The sequence below is a fragment of the Octodon degus genome, unplaced genomic scaffold (genome assembly GCF_000260255.1).
Source record: "Octodon degus isolate 3935 unplaced genomic scaffold, OctDeg1.0 scaffold00020, whole genome shotgun sequence".
In the NCBI taxonomy this organism is placed as follows: Eukaryota; Metazoa; Chordata; class Mammalia; order Rodentia; family Octodontidae; genus Octodon; species Octodon degus.
The window spans coordinates 18,711,463-18,724,061 of record NW_004524596.1 but is presented as its reverse complement, the minus strand read 5'-3'; the positions used below and the strand labels follow the sequence as shown (position 1 = coordinate 18,724,061).

At 35.3% G+C, this 12,599-nt stretch overlaps 1 pseudogene; it reads left to right on the top strand.

Annotated features, from left to right (window-relative positions):
• The first annotated feature begins 7,430 nt into the window (after window positions 1–7,430).
• LOC101570499 lies at window positions 7,431–8,445 on the top strand (annotated as a pseudogene).
• The last annotated feature ends 4,154 nt before the right edge of the window (window positions 8,446–12,599 follow it).

Below are 12,599 nucleotides of genomic sequence, written 5' to 3'. Positions count from 1 at the left end.
CTCTGATCATAATCTGATTGGAAAAATAATAAAATATTATAGAAAAAAATGTTTAGTGTTCCCAAATTTAACTTGGTATGTTATTTTAATTAATACTTTGCTGATTTTAGATTAGATTGTTATATTCTCAATTTCAGAATTGACAACCTCTAACATAGTCACTGAAAGTAAAATAGCATATGGAAATTATCATTTGGAAATTATTCTAGAAATAAATCATGGGTCTGAATAATTTATTTTATGAAAATGATGATACTAAATTTGTCTAATTTCATTATATAAAACATCATTATTAGAGGGATTTGTTAACCTGCTTACTTTTAAAATCTATTTAGTCCATTCTCTAAAAATATTAGAACTTCATAATGACATTAAACTCACCTATGAATCTGTATTAATAGTTATTTCTTCATGAAAGTTTTCATTGATGAAAACAGCTTTTTATTTAAATTGGATCTGGAGAACTCAACTACAAGCAATAGAAATAGTGAATCTGTGAGTAGCAAATTTACAGAAATAATTTCAAGAACATTATCAGTGACCTAGATATTCATAGTTCCCAAAGTCACTAAACTTTAAGGCAATTAAATAAAATCCCTTTTATCTAACAGCTGCACTGTGAGTTACTATGGTAATTGAGACAGTCTGATTAAGGTTATATTAGAGCATATTTTACAGCTATCCTGAGAGTAATTTGGTGTGTTTTAGAAGGCATTCTATATATTGTAATGACTGAGGCATGTAGAAATATAAGTGAATGGCATGTAACAAAATAGACACAACTAAGTGTAAACTTCACACTATATTTACCTAGAAAATTTATTGATTAACAATTTAACTGAATTTCTGAAAACCATAGGATAGAATCTAAAGTAGATGATAATTTTCCTGCATATATACATGTGCTATTTAAGAAGTTCTCTATATTTAAGTCTTAGATATGCCTTTTTAATGTAATAAACTATTTAGAATAATAGTAATTGTCATATAAATTTGGACCAAATCCTGTCTAGTCATTTACAAGTATGAATATAATTAAGCATATAAATGTATATACCATTATGTTTGCATAATTTAGTGAGTTTTAACACATGCAAGTCACTGCATAAGTGCTTTATATGTAAGACATATTTGATTTTCAAAACCATAACTTTGAGAATATTTTATAAAAAACTGGAGACTTGGAATAGCTGATTTTTTCAGAATTACAGACCTTAAAAATAAGAAAGATAAACAGTAAATTTAATTTTACCTGATTCAGAGCATAAGCTTCTAATTCCTCTGGCATTGTTCCATCTTTCTGAACTTTACCTAATTATGTTCATACTATTTTTTTAAAATTTAATTTATTTAAGTATTTGCTACATGGTCCCGATATGCAGCACAACTTGCAGTGATCCTCTTTCTCAGCCTCTTTGGCACTGGGATTATAGGCATGCAGCACTACGCCCCATTTGGGGGCCAGAACAGCCATGATCTAGGGCCAGCATGCCATCAAGTACTGGAGACCGAACTCAGGTCCCTGCACTTGCCTGTCAGGTGCTTAGACTGCTGAGCTATCTCTTCATCCTGATTCATACTATTTTTTTGTGATCTATTTACTAAACAGAGAAGAGGTCTAGCCATTCCTCACTTCATATTTTAGCAATCAAGAAGTATTACAGTAGATATATGTGAGTATGCTGCACAGCTGACTTGCAAGTGATAAGTTATTAATTTGAACAATAATGCTCTCAGATCAATGGTTTCTCTTGTATGGTTGCTAGAAATAGTTGATGTTGATCTAATTTTAAGCACTCTTAATATATGATAATATTTCCAAACTTATAAGCCTGCCTGTGGTTTTAAGGTAAAACAATCTTTGATTTGGCTCAATAATTTAAATTTTTTTTTCATTTTATATTTTTGGTACAGGGTCTCACTATGCAGATTGGACTCATAGTGATATGCAGCTTGGACTCATAGTGATCCCCCTGTTTTCAGCCTCCCCTTGCACTGGTATTACAGGCTTACACCATCGCACCTGGACTTGGTCGCCAGCTGAGCGTGCAGGACCAGGGATCAAACCCTGGTGTCTGCACTTGCCAAAGCAGTTTAGTGCACTGAGCTATCCTGCTGGCCCAATAACTTAAATATTTTGTTAAGGAAAACATTTTCTTTTGACTTATAAGACATAGACAAATTTATATTTTATTTATTTATTTATTTATTTAACAGAGCCAGGGATTGAATTCAGGCCCTTGCACTTGCCAGGCAAGCACTTATTCTACTGAGCTATCTCCCCAACCCCTAGAAAATTTTTTTAAAAACATATTGTGTACTAAATTTTATTTAAAAAGAATTATAGATTGTGGTTCAACTGTTAATAAAGAAAACTATCATATTGAAATGCATTCTTGGTAGGGATTTCAGGTTCCAAATTTTATAATGATTAATTTGTTTATTTCTAGCATTTTTGTTTTAAGGGTTCCAGAAGATGTTACTATGTTAAGGTGAACATAATTATGTTTCAATTTTCATGAGCTCAAATCCAGTACAATTATCTCTGTGTTAACTGTGAGTGGATCACTCTGTTCAGTAGCACTTCAGTGAATATTTCAACTGTATTTTTGTTTACAACCTTAACTTCTAGGTTGCCTTTAAAGTTGAATGATCCAACTAAAACGCCCTCTAAAAATACACTTTTTACTTTTCTGGTAACCTCACCGAATTCACTGAACAGAGCGCTTTCTAGTTTGTTTCTTCATTCACACAAGGTCTTCTGTGTATTTCAGGCTGGCCATTACCTCCTTATGTACCGCAGACTGACTTGAAACTCACAATAATCCTGCCTCCTCAGCCTCCTGAGTGCTGGGATTAGGGACTGTGGGGCTGTGCTACCAGTTCTGCCTCCAAATTCTTTAATTTACCTCACAGAAATTAGTAATCTGACAATTTGTTCTCTCAATCTCACCTTTGGTTATTGTTTCCTTTCCTTCACTTTAGCAAGTCCATTTTCCTGGCACCATGCAGATTTTGAGCCAATTTTGAGATGTTTGAGCATGTCCTTCACAGCCACAGACTCCTGGCTTTATATCCCTTGCTCAAGAGCCAATTGTTGAACTGCCCAAAGTATTTAATTTTGTTGGAAATTGCAGGTCTTTTTTGATGGTTAATTTTGATCTATTGATTTGACTGAATTCAAAAACACACAGGGGATTAGTAAAGCGTACTGCTGGGTGTGTCTCTGTGGATCATGAGGGCACGACCTTGGATTCTGTGTATGGTCTCCACCTTCTTCTGTGGCAGTGTTTCTTTGCCTTACATACTGACCGCCATGAATTACGCACCCCTGCTGCAGTACACATGTCTGATGTGATGTGCTTGCTGTGAAGCCGACTCTTCGTGGACTAAAACCCTCAAAGCCCTTAGCCAGATGAACCTCTCTTCATTTAAATTGTGGTTGTCGGATATGTTGCACAACAATGGAAAATGTGCTTAATGCACATTACCCTTTCAATATTTTCAAGATGATTCAGGGATCTCCCCACATGATTTTATTCTTTGTCTAACCTTGATTTCAGATGCAACATTATAATTACTGCTTCAAGTATTCTCATCAGCACATCACATTATCTCACCATTATGACTGTTAGTTTCTCACAACTTCTCTACCAATTTAGTTAAACACGCTGTCAGACTTTAACACCACTGTGACAACCTTAACAGCTCACAGGGAGGAAAACCTAGTTTATCTTCAGCTCCAATGACTTGTCAGTTGGGACAGACTTGGGGGACCAAAAATACAAATTAATAAGAGAAAAATAATAACGTAAGCTTTGCATATATGACGTATCATTTCTCTATGAAACCTCTATGAAATATAATTCAAAGCAACGTCTTCGAGTTTTGGCTCATATATCTTTAACACAGAACACAAAATTTTGTTTAGAGAAAAGGAGAGTGTTTTAGGCTTCCAATGGTGGAAAATAGCCCTAAATATGTGAAAAGAAAGTAATGTGGTAAGATTTTGTTTGTAGATACCTGTAGTTCCCTCGCTGGGCTCATTAAATTCTAGTGTCCACTCCAATAAAGGAGAATTTATATCCTTTTTTGTGCTATAAAGGGTGGGGTAGAAAGAGACTTTCCTCCATTTATGGCATCTATACCTCCTTCAAAGCAAGAACAATTTTATGTCACTTAGGCATATTTCAAAGTAATGTATTCTAGTTTCCTTCAGTAAGTGTCTCTTCACTTCTGTAACTTATTAATCCCAACACAGAGGCTGAACAACCTTTAAATATAAATTGTGTTATTTATCTTTCAAGCTTATAAAACTGCCAATGTTTCATTATTCTACTTGATATAAAACAGACACTCAATTCTACAGCTCCAATTCTATCCAGCACTATCTATTCTGAACTGTTTTTTTTTTTTCCTCATCCCCGATGATATTCAACTGCAATGAATTGATCTTTTCCCTTGAAAAAATCTTTACCAATTTTTACTTTTTATTAGTACGTGTTTACAGCACGGTGATCAGATTCCTCATGGGGAATTGCCACAAGTTCATAAGACTTTTAATTCTTCTGTGTTCCCCTTTCCTTCCTCTTCCTCCCCTCTTCTCTCTTGGTTGCTTTCCTACTTGCAAGAGGCCTGTCTCCCTACTTTTCATTATCTATCTTGCTCTTATATTTTACTTTTTATGACTTTCTACTTTTTAATCTTTCTTTGAATATTTCCTCCATGAAGAAACCTCCAGAAAGCAAGAGAAACCTCAAGAAAGCAATCCATATTATTCCCTAAATCTATTCCTGTTTTCTTTTTAATAATACAAATAATAAAATTCATAAAATTCAAAGAACTGGGTCTGTGAATATTTTTATCTATCATCATTCATATGCCCTCTACCTAGCATACATTTGTACCAGGATATGTACATACAAGATAAAATATTTACTTTGTTTTGTTTTATTTTTAGGAGAAAATATTTGTAAAAGATCTTTATATCAATTTTATGGGTGGGTCAGAAATGCTAAATTGTTAGGTTCATGCTACATTCATTTAACATTTACAGTGAATTTTTCTTTACCACAAGGGTGAGAGGAAGGATCATACAGATCTTTTTCTTTATGATTGGCTCAGTCCACCCTGGGTGGGGGTAGGATAGGCCTGGGGTCCCTGCATGCTTGTCTAAGAAGGCACTTTAGACTGCTGAGCTGTCTTGTCTGCCTTCATACAGATCTTAATAGAAAAAAACATACTTTAGCATGACCTATGGATTACTATGTGGTCTATTTTAGAAAATGTCCCATGTGCAGGTGAAAAGAATGTGTACTCACATGTGCTTGGGTGGTACACTCTGTATATGTCCACTGAGTCCATTTATTCCAAGTTCTGCTACTTCTTTGCAAATTTTTTGTCTGGTTGACCTATCTTTTTTGGGATAAGAGGGTGTTAAAGTCTCCTGTTAAGATTGTGGTTTTGGATATTAGATTTTTCATGTCCATTAAATGTAGTTGGGTGCTCCCATGTTTGGTGCATGCATATTTATGACTGTTACCTCTTCCTCTTGTATTTTTCCTCTAACAAGTAGGTAATGGCCTTCTTTATTTTGTTTGATCATTCAGCTTCTCTAACTGCAGTGGAACACCCATTTCTGACAAAACAAAACAAAAAAAGGGGGATATAAATAAAGGACTATTTTTGTGAAAAAAAAATATATATATACGTATGTATATACAAGATAGTTAAGATAGATATACAGTTACTTTCTCTTAGTTCATTGAGAAGAAAGATTTGTACTAATATTGTTTAGAGACGAAATCATGCCTAAATCTGTCCTATGAATAGCTAATATGAAGACAACAATATGCAATGTATTAATTATTATAACTGTCCTACTAACCTGTTTTGAAACTGTTTCACTGCTATTTCATTTTTTTTCACATTAAAATGAATAAAAATAAAAGAATTTTAGTAACTACAAAGGAAAAAAAGCTAATAAGTTCTGTGTGTTTACTAGGTGACATCAGGAAACATCTATTTTGAAAAGGAACCTCACTGCTTCTATCTTTCATTTAGACCAACAAACTGAAAAACACAGTATATATTTTCTTTTTGTTTTTCAGCTAAAATACTTGTTTCTAACAATTTCTTAGCTTTCTGTAGTTGAAAATAGAATGTATGTGATCTCGTCAATAAGATAACTTTATTGTGAGAGTAGGTAGGGTAGTACATTTAATTACAGAATTGGGAGTCACAATGTTATGTAAATGGTAATAATTTTAAACACCATGAATGTCAAGTTGAAATAAATAAATTTAACAAAGTTTAGAAGATCTTCTGGTGATTTAAAAAGAAATTAACAAGGTTTGCATATATCCAGATGACTTAAGAGAATACAGAGAAATTTAATGATGAGAAGAAAATTTACTTTGACTTTAAAAATACTGAGGTTGGGGAGATGGCTCAGTAGAATAAGTACTTCCCTGGCAAGCTCAAGTGTTCTACAAAAAAAAAAAAAAAAAAAAACCACTTCCTGTGGTTTCCAAAGGAGCAAACTACTATATGAATTACATATGTCTACAAAAAAAAAAAAAAAAGAAAAGAAAAGAAAAAAGAAAGAAATATTGGTAGTGTTTTATGTTTCCTTTATAAGAAATTTTATATTCTAAGACAAATGCCAGCAAATAATTTTTGCAAGATAGTAGACAGTAGTTGTTTTAGGCTTTGATGACATAAAGACCTCTGCACCAACTACTCAAATTTCCAATTATACCACTCATACACCATATTCAATTAGTACTTATTGTGCTTCTTTTATACTGAGACATTAATTACATTATAAAACCAGTTGGAAGCGATGAGAGAATGCTAAGTTTTTCTGTGTGTTAGCTTCTCAGCAGCCTGTTTAGGGGTAGGCTTCCACACCTACAAGGGCTGAGGAGCAAAGGGCTCTGCTGCCCTTTCCAAATACTGGTAACTTGCATTCAAAATGAAAGGTTCAGTCACTAATTTCTTGGTTTTCTTGGATATACTTATTTACTTTGGGTAAAGAAAATAAGAAATGTGGTCTAAAATTTAATTCTATTTTGTGAGAAAGGCAAACTGTTAAATCAGCTGAAATGTTCTAGAAATATTGTACATTAATATATCAAATAATAGATTTTTCAAATTGAGCTAAAATTTGCATATTGTGCAATACATAGGTCAAAAGTGTAAAGAAAAAAAAAGGTTAAGTTTCATTTCAGCTAAAGATTTTTAGAAAAACATAAAAGGACCCAGTCAAAATAATCAAGTCACTTTGACTCATTCTTTTAGGAGACTTGGAAATACTTTTTCTCATTAAAATCTAGATTTCTATAAGTAGAGGTGTTTATGTCTGACATCACTTTAGAACATGATTATAATCTAAAACTGAGTATTGGGGCAGGTAAGACGCCGTGGCCATGCAAGACTCACGTGTGACTGTGGGACAAAAGCTGAAAAAGAAGATGAAAATATTGGCCAGGGCTGTTGCCTCAGAGCTGGACGATGAAGTCTGAGAGGCTTTGGACAGAGGAGATTTTGATTTTTTTTTTAATTTTTTTTTTTATTTTAACATTTATTGTGTGTGTGTGTGTGTGTGTGTGTGTGTGTGGCCAGCTCAGCCCACCAGGGGGCGCGGCTGGCTGGCATGTGGTGCTGGGGGATTGAACCGCGGTCCCTGTGCTTTGCCAAGCTTGTTCCAAGTAGGTGCTTTAGACCACTGAGCCATCTCTCCAGCCCCAGGACAGAGGAGATTTTGGAGGCAGCTGTGGGCTGTCTGATGGTGAAGTGATGGAAGCAGACAACGAGGAAGATGCTGAACCCCCGGACAAAGAAAAGGAAAACGTTGCTGACTCCAGTAGTGGGACTAATGCGGGCTGGGCAGATTCCATGGCTGAAATCCTTAGCAAGAAAACACCTAAGAGAAAGCCTACCATTGTCATCAAAAACAAAGAGCTGGAAAAGAAAAAAAGAGAGGCTGAAGCAAGAACGACTGGAGAAAAGAAAACAGCTCGGTAAGAAGCTATAGTGGGAAATGATGTGCAGCGCAAAGCCGTATGCTGTCCAAGACAAAGAAGCAGAGAGGAATCTTCAGAGAACTGCAAGGAGGGGTGTGGCGCAGCGCTGTTCAGAAACATCAGAAGAACATGGACGGGAAGGTTGGAGAGGCCGGAGGCTCGGTTAGAAAGCGTGCTAAGTTGGTATCAAGTGACTCCAAGAAAGATTTCATCAGTGTTCTCAGAGGAATGGATGGAACTACAAACGAGAAAAGTCCATTGGAAAAGAAGCCAAACGCCAAACAGACTGAAGTGAAATCAGCAGAGGGCTCAGGTTGGAGCATTATGTGGGACGAGTTCGTGCTGGGGGCCTCCATGCAGGACGGACAAGGAGAGCGACAGCCCCAGAAGCAACAGAGCGGAGCCTGCGAGGGGCTGAGGTCTACTGTAGTGATGCTGTGGAGGAGGTGGAGCAAGGAACTGTGAGGGTCTGTGAGCCAGTGATTGGCCGCCTTTGGTGTTCCCTCTTTTCATGTAATTTTTCTCCAATTAAGGTATTTTCAGCCCTTATATAATTGTTTTTCCTCTAGGCATTTGTAAAAAGAAATAGTTTTGCTTGACCAGCAAGACTTTCATTTTGCCAGGGTCTTGGGATGTTGACACATCTTGACTAGAGTCATTGGTGTGGTTTTAGTACCACTGGTGTTTTAAGAATTAAAATGAACTATTTGAAGTTAATATTTTTCTGTCTTCCAGCTCAGAGATGTGTTTGTCTGTAGTTTGTTGAAATAATTGGTATCATTTTGTTTTTTTGGTTTGGTGAACTGTTGAGAAAACCAATGTAGTAAAGCTTTAAATTATAGTATTGCTGATTTTGGGTGTTGATTTTAATTTTGATTAACCGACAAACCTGTTTTAGGATATGTTTTTATACTGTACTAAGCAATATGGCAACTGATGATTCATTTCAACTATTAGGTTATTTTTGCATGGGGGATTAGAATTTTAGACTCTTTTTCTCTGAAATAATTGCTTAAATTCCCTTTTAGGGGCATCAAACCAGGGCAATGATACAGTCAGCAAACAGTCTGCATGAGAAATTGCACCTAATTTGCACCAGAATTTTCATCTAATCTGCATCAGAAATTGCATCTAATTTGAAACTTGCTTTCATATTGCCGCCCTAAAAGTTTTTAAATTAATACTAAATGTCCTTTTAGTATTCAGTTGTTAAATAAAAAGGGAAGAAAACTGAGACTGTTGAGGATTATGCCAAAGTATGTGGGAAACTCTGCCCAAGATGTGAGGTATATACAAGAAATTATTTGGTGACTGTAGTCTGCTACTGATTGAAAATGCTCCATCCCTTTCCCCACTCTCCATCCCAGCACCCATTGTAGCTCTTGCATCTGCTGTGCACTGACGGGAACTCTCACCTTAAATGGTGTGCTGGAGCAGACATGCTTATATTTCCAACCCATCTGGGTGTCACAAGTACTATATGACTAAAGTTAAATCAACCCACAGCCTCGTATTTGTTATCATAAAGGATGGTGTATACTCAAGATATCAAGTGGTTAAAACAGCAAGCCTTGAAATGCATTTTTTATTTATTCTAACTCTTGAACATTAGTATCTTACTAAATTACAAAACCACCATTTTGGCATTTTAATATAAATAAATCAAACAAATATTCCCTAGTAGCACAGGAATGTATTACAATACTGAATATCCTGATATAACTTCACATACATAAATATTTCAATGCATGTTAACACATTTTATCTTTGAATCTTATAGTTTTACAATATTTTGCAGTGGTAAAAATGATTAAATAACTTCTTGTTGAAAAATAAATAAATAAAATAAAACAGTGTTCTCAGGAGCATGTTTACCTTTTATGTTACAATTAGTCCTGCCGATATATATGTAATATGTTTATATAAAAATACAATAATTACCTATATAGATATATAGATATTAATTTTCTTTAGTAAAAGACAGTTGCTTGCTTTGTTCTTGAACACTGGATTACAAATTTACTCCAGGGTTAGTCTTATTTCCATCAAGCAATAAATCTCCCTGCACTCTGGTTTCTCTTGGTTGTGCTGACCAGTTTTGCATTCTGTCATATTTTGATCTGACAGATCCTTGTGAAAAGCCTTGTAAGTATAACCTGCAAAGAAGATGTACTAACATTTTAAGAAGTGGATTAATTTATTTGTCAACATTTACGGAATTCCTTTTACAGTTTAGAACCTCTGTACACGATAGCGGGACAAATATGACATAAGCACAAAAACAGTGAAGTAACGGCAGACATGAAATGACGCCATGTTTAATGTTATTTTTGCTTATGCAAGAGTATTATTCCAGTTCCGCAAAAAATAATATTATTGACACCATGTGCATATTGATTATACAGTAGTATTATTTTTAATATATGTGTCACAATATAATATTTGTAGACACAGTAAATGGCGAACAGTATGAAAACACTTCAAAGATGTCTCTTGGCAATCACAGCAATCTTCATAGAAGAGACAGTACAGTAGAAGTATTAAGAATTAATAAAAATGTGGTCATTAAACAAAAGTAAGAAAGAATTTTCTAGAGGAAAAAGGAGAGGCAAGTCTGAACACTTTCATGAAACTGGACACTACACTGAACGCTTAGTTTTGAGGTGTGATATGGCTCCTTTCCTAAGCCAAGTCCTAAAGCTGAGGAGAAATGGGAGTAGAAAGCAGAGATGATCATAAAAATATAAGGCTCATAACTGAAAAATATTGAGTTTCTGGATAATGTTTAGATCCTGACATTAGTGAATAAAAACCAGATTTACATTCCGCAGTGATAGGCAACATTTCAGCATTTGAGAGACTTAAGATTCTAAGCAGGCCCCTGTAAAATTTGCCTGCAGTATGAAGAAGATCTGAGTAAATGCCCTCTTCACAGAGATTTAAGGTAGTTGAATATGATTTCTACCATAAAATGGGCCACTGTGGCATAAAAATCATTGGAGATGAAAGACAAAAATAGCAGATATGAGACAAGCCCTCGCTCTACCCCTATGTACCTAGAAGCAGATCATTATATTTATAAAGGTGCCCCTCTCCCATCTCTACCAGGAAGAACAAAATTTAATCACTAGAAATAACTTGGGATCCTACATGCTGCAGGCAGTCAGAAGAATCTGTACAAAATAAATCACCATTTACCTACCCTTAGTTTCCCATACATCTGCTTTTCCAGAGTTGATTTCCCTGGAAACTTCACGCAGTTGGTTTGCCTGGTAGCTGAAGTCTTTTTCTTTTGTTCTGTAATATTTCTATAACTCTGCTATACACAAAGATGATGCATGAGATTCCTGATAAATAAGCCTTTGAACTATCATCTCCAAGTATCCCTATGTGGGACCAGGGAGATAGTTGGGGCAGGGAGATAGCTCAGTGGAATAAGTGCTTGCCTGGCAAGTGCAAGGTCTTGAGGTCAATTCTGGTACACCACACACACACACACACACACACACACACACACACACACACAAATATTCCTGTGTGTAAGCATGTTGTATATTGTACTGAATTAGCTTTTCTCTTCTTAAACTGTTTTAGATCAGTCAAATCTATAGGAATCAGAAGAAAATCCTGAGGAACATACTAGGAAGGAATATTCTTTCTCTTCTATAGGGACAAAGCCTTCACAAACAGAGGGAATAGGGCCCAGGGAGATGGCTCAGTGGAATAAGCACTTCACTGGCAAGCGCAAGGGCCTGAATTCAATCCCTAGTTCCACCAAAAGCAAACAAACAAACAAACAAACAAACAAACAACCAGAGGGAATAGATCCATAGCCCTCCAGTGCTGTGTTCACTTTTGGAAGCAGTATCCATCACAGAGACCAGGAACTTGCAGAACAGCTTTTGTTCTTTTATGCAATATTCCTCCAGCACCTAATACTACTTCTCCATATGATAGCTCTTTAACACTAACAAAGGGAACAGAGATTTTTCCATATGAAAAAAATAATTCTTTAGTCAAATTCAAAAGTACTTTTTGTTTACAGAATAAAATTCATTCTATTTTTTATATTGCTATGCTATCCAATAAATCCATTAAGGATTTGAGATGAGGATAAATTCTCTATAAGAGTAAAATGTCAGCAACAAAAAGTACCTCTATTTTAAATATAAATTTCACTGTGCTCTGAATTTTCTGGGAAGAAGTCCAATAATTTCAAAATTCCAAGGCAACTAAAGTTAAAAATTATACTATATTTATTTAAAACCTTTCTAAATATTTTAATTCTTTTCTCGCTAATGCTCATTCTCCAGCCCAAGTATTACTGGTAACATGAATTAGGCATTATTCAGGCTTCATTTGTAAGGCAGGGATGATTTGATCAGCTAAAGTCGCATTGACAGTTCCACAGTCCCATCTGTCAACTCTCCACAGTCTCAACTGTCCTAATTCTCTCAGGAGTGCAGGTTTTTGGCAACATTAGCGTTGGGAAAATGGCAGAACCAAAATTTCAGTTTCCTTCATCTTGAAATTTTCCATTCTTCAAGGCACTGAATGATGTGTCTCTCAGTT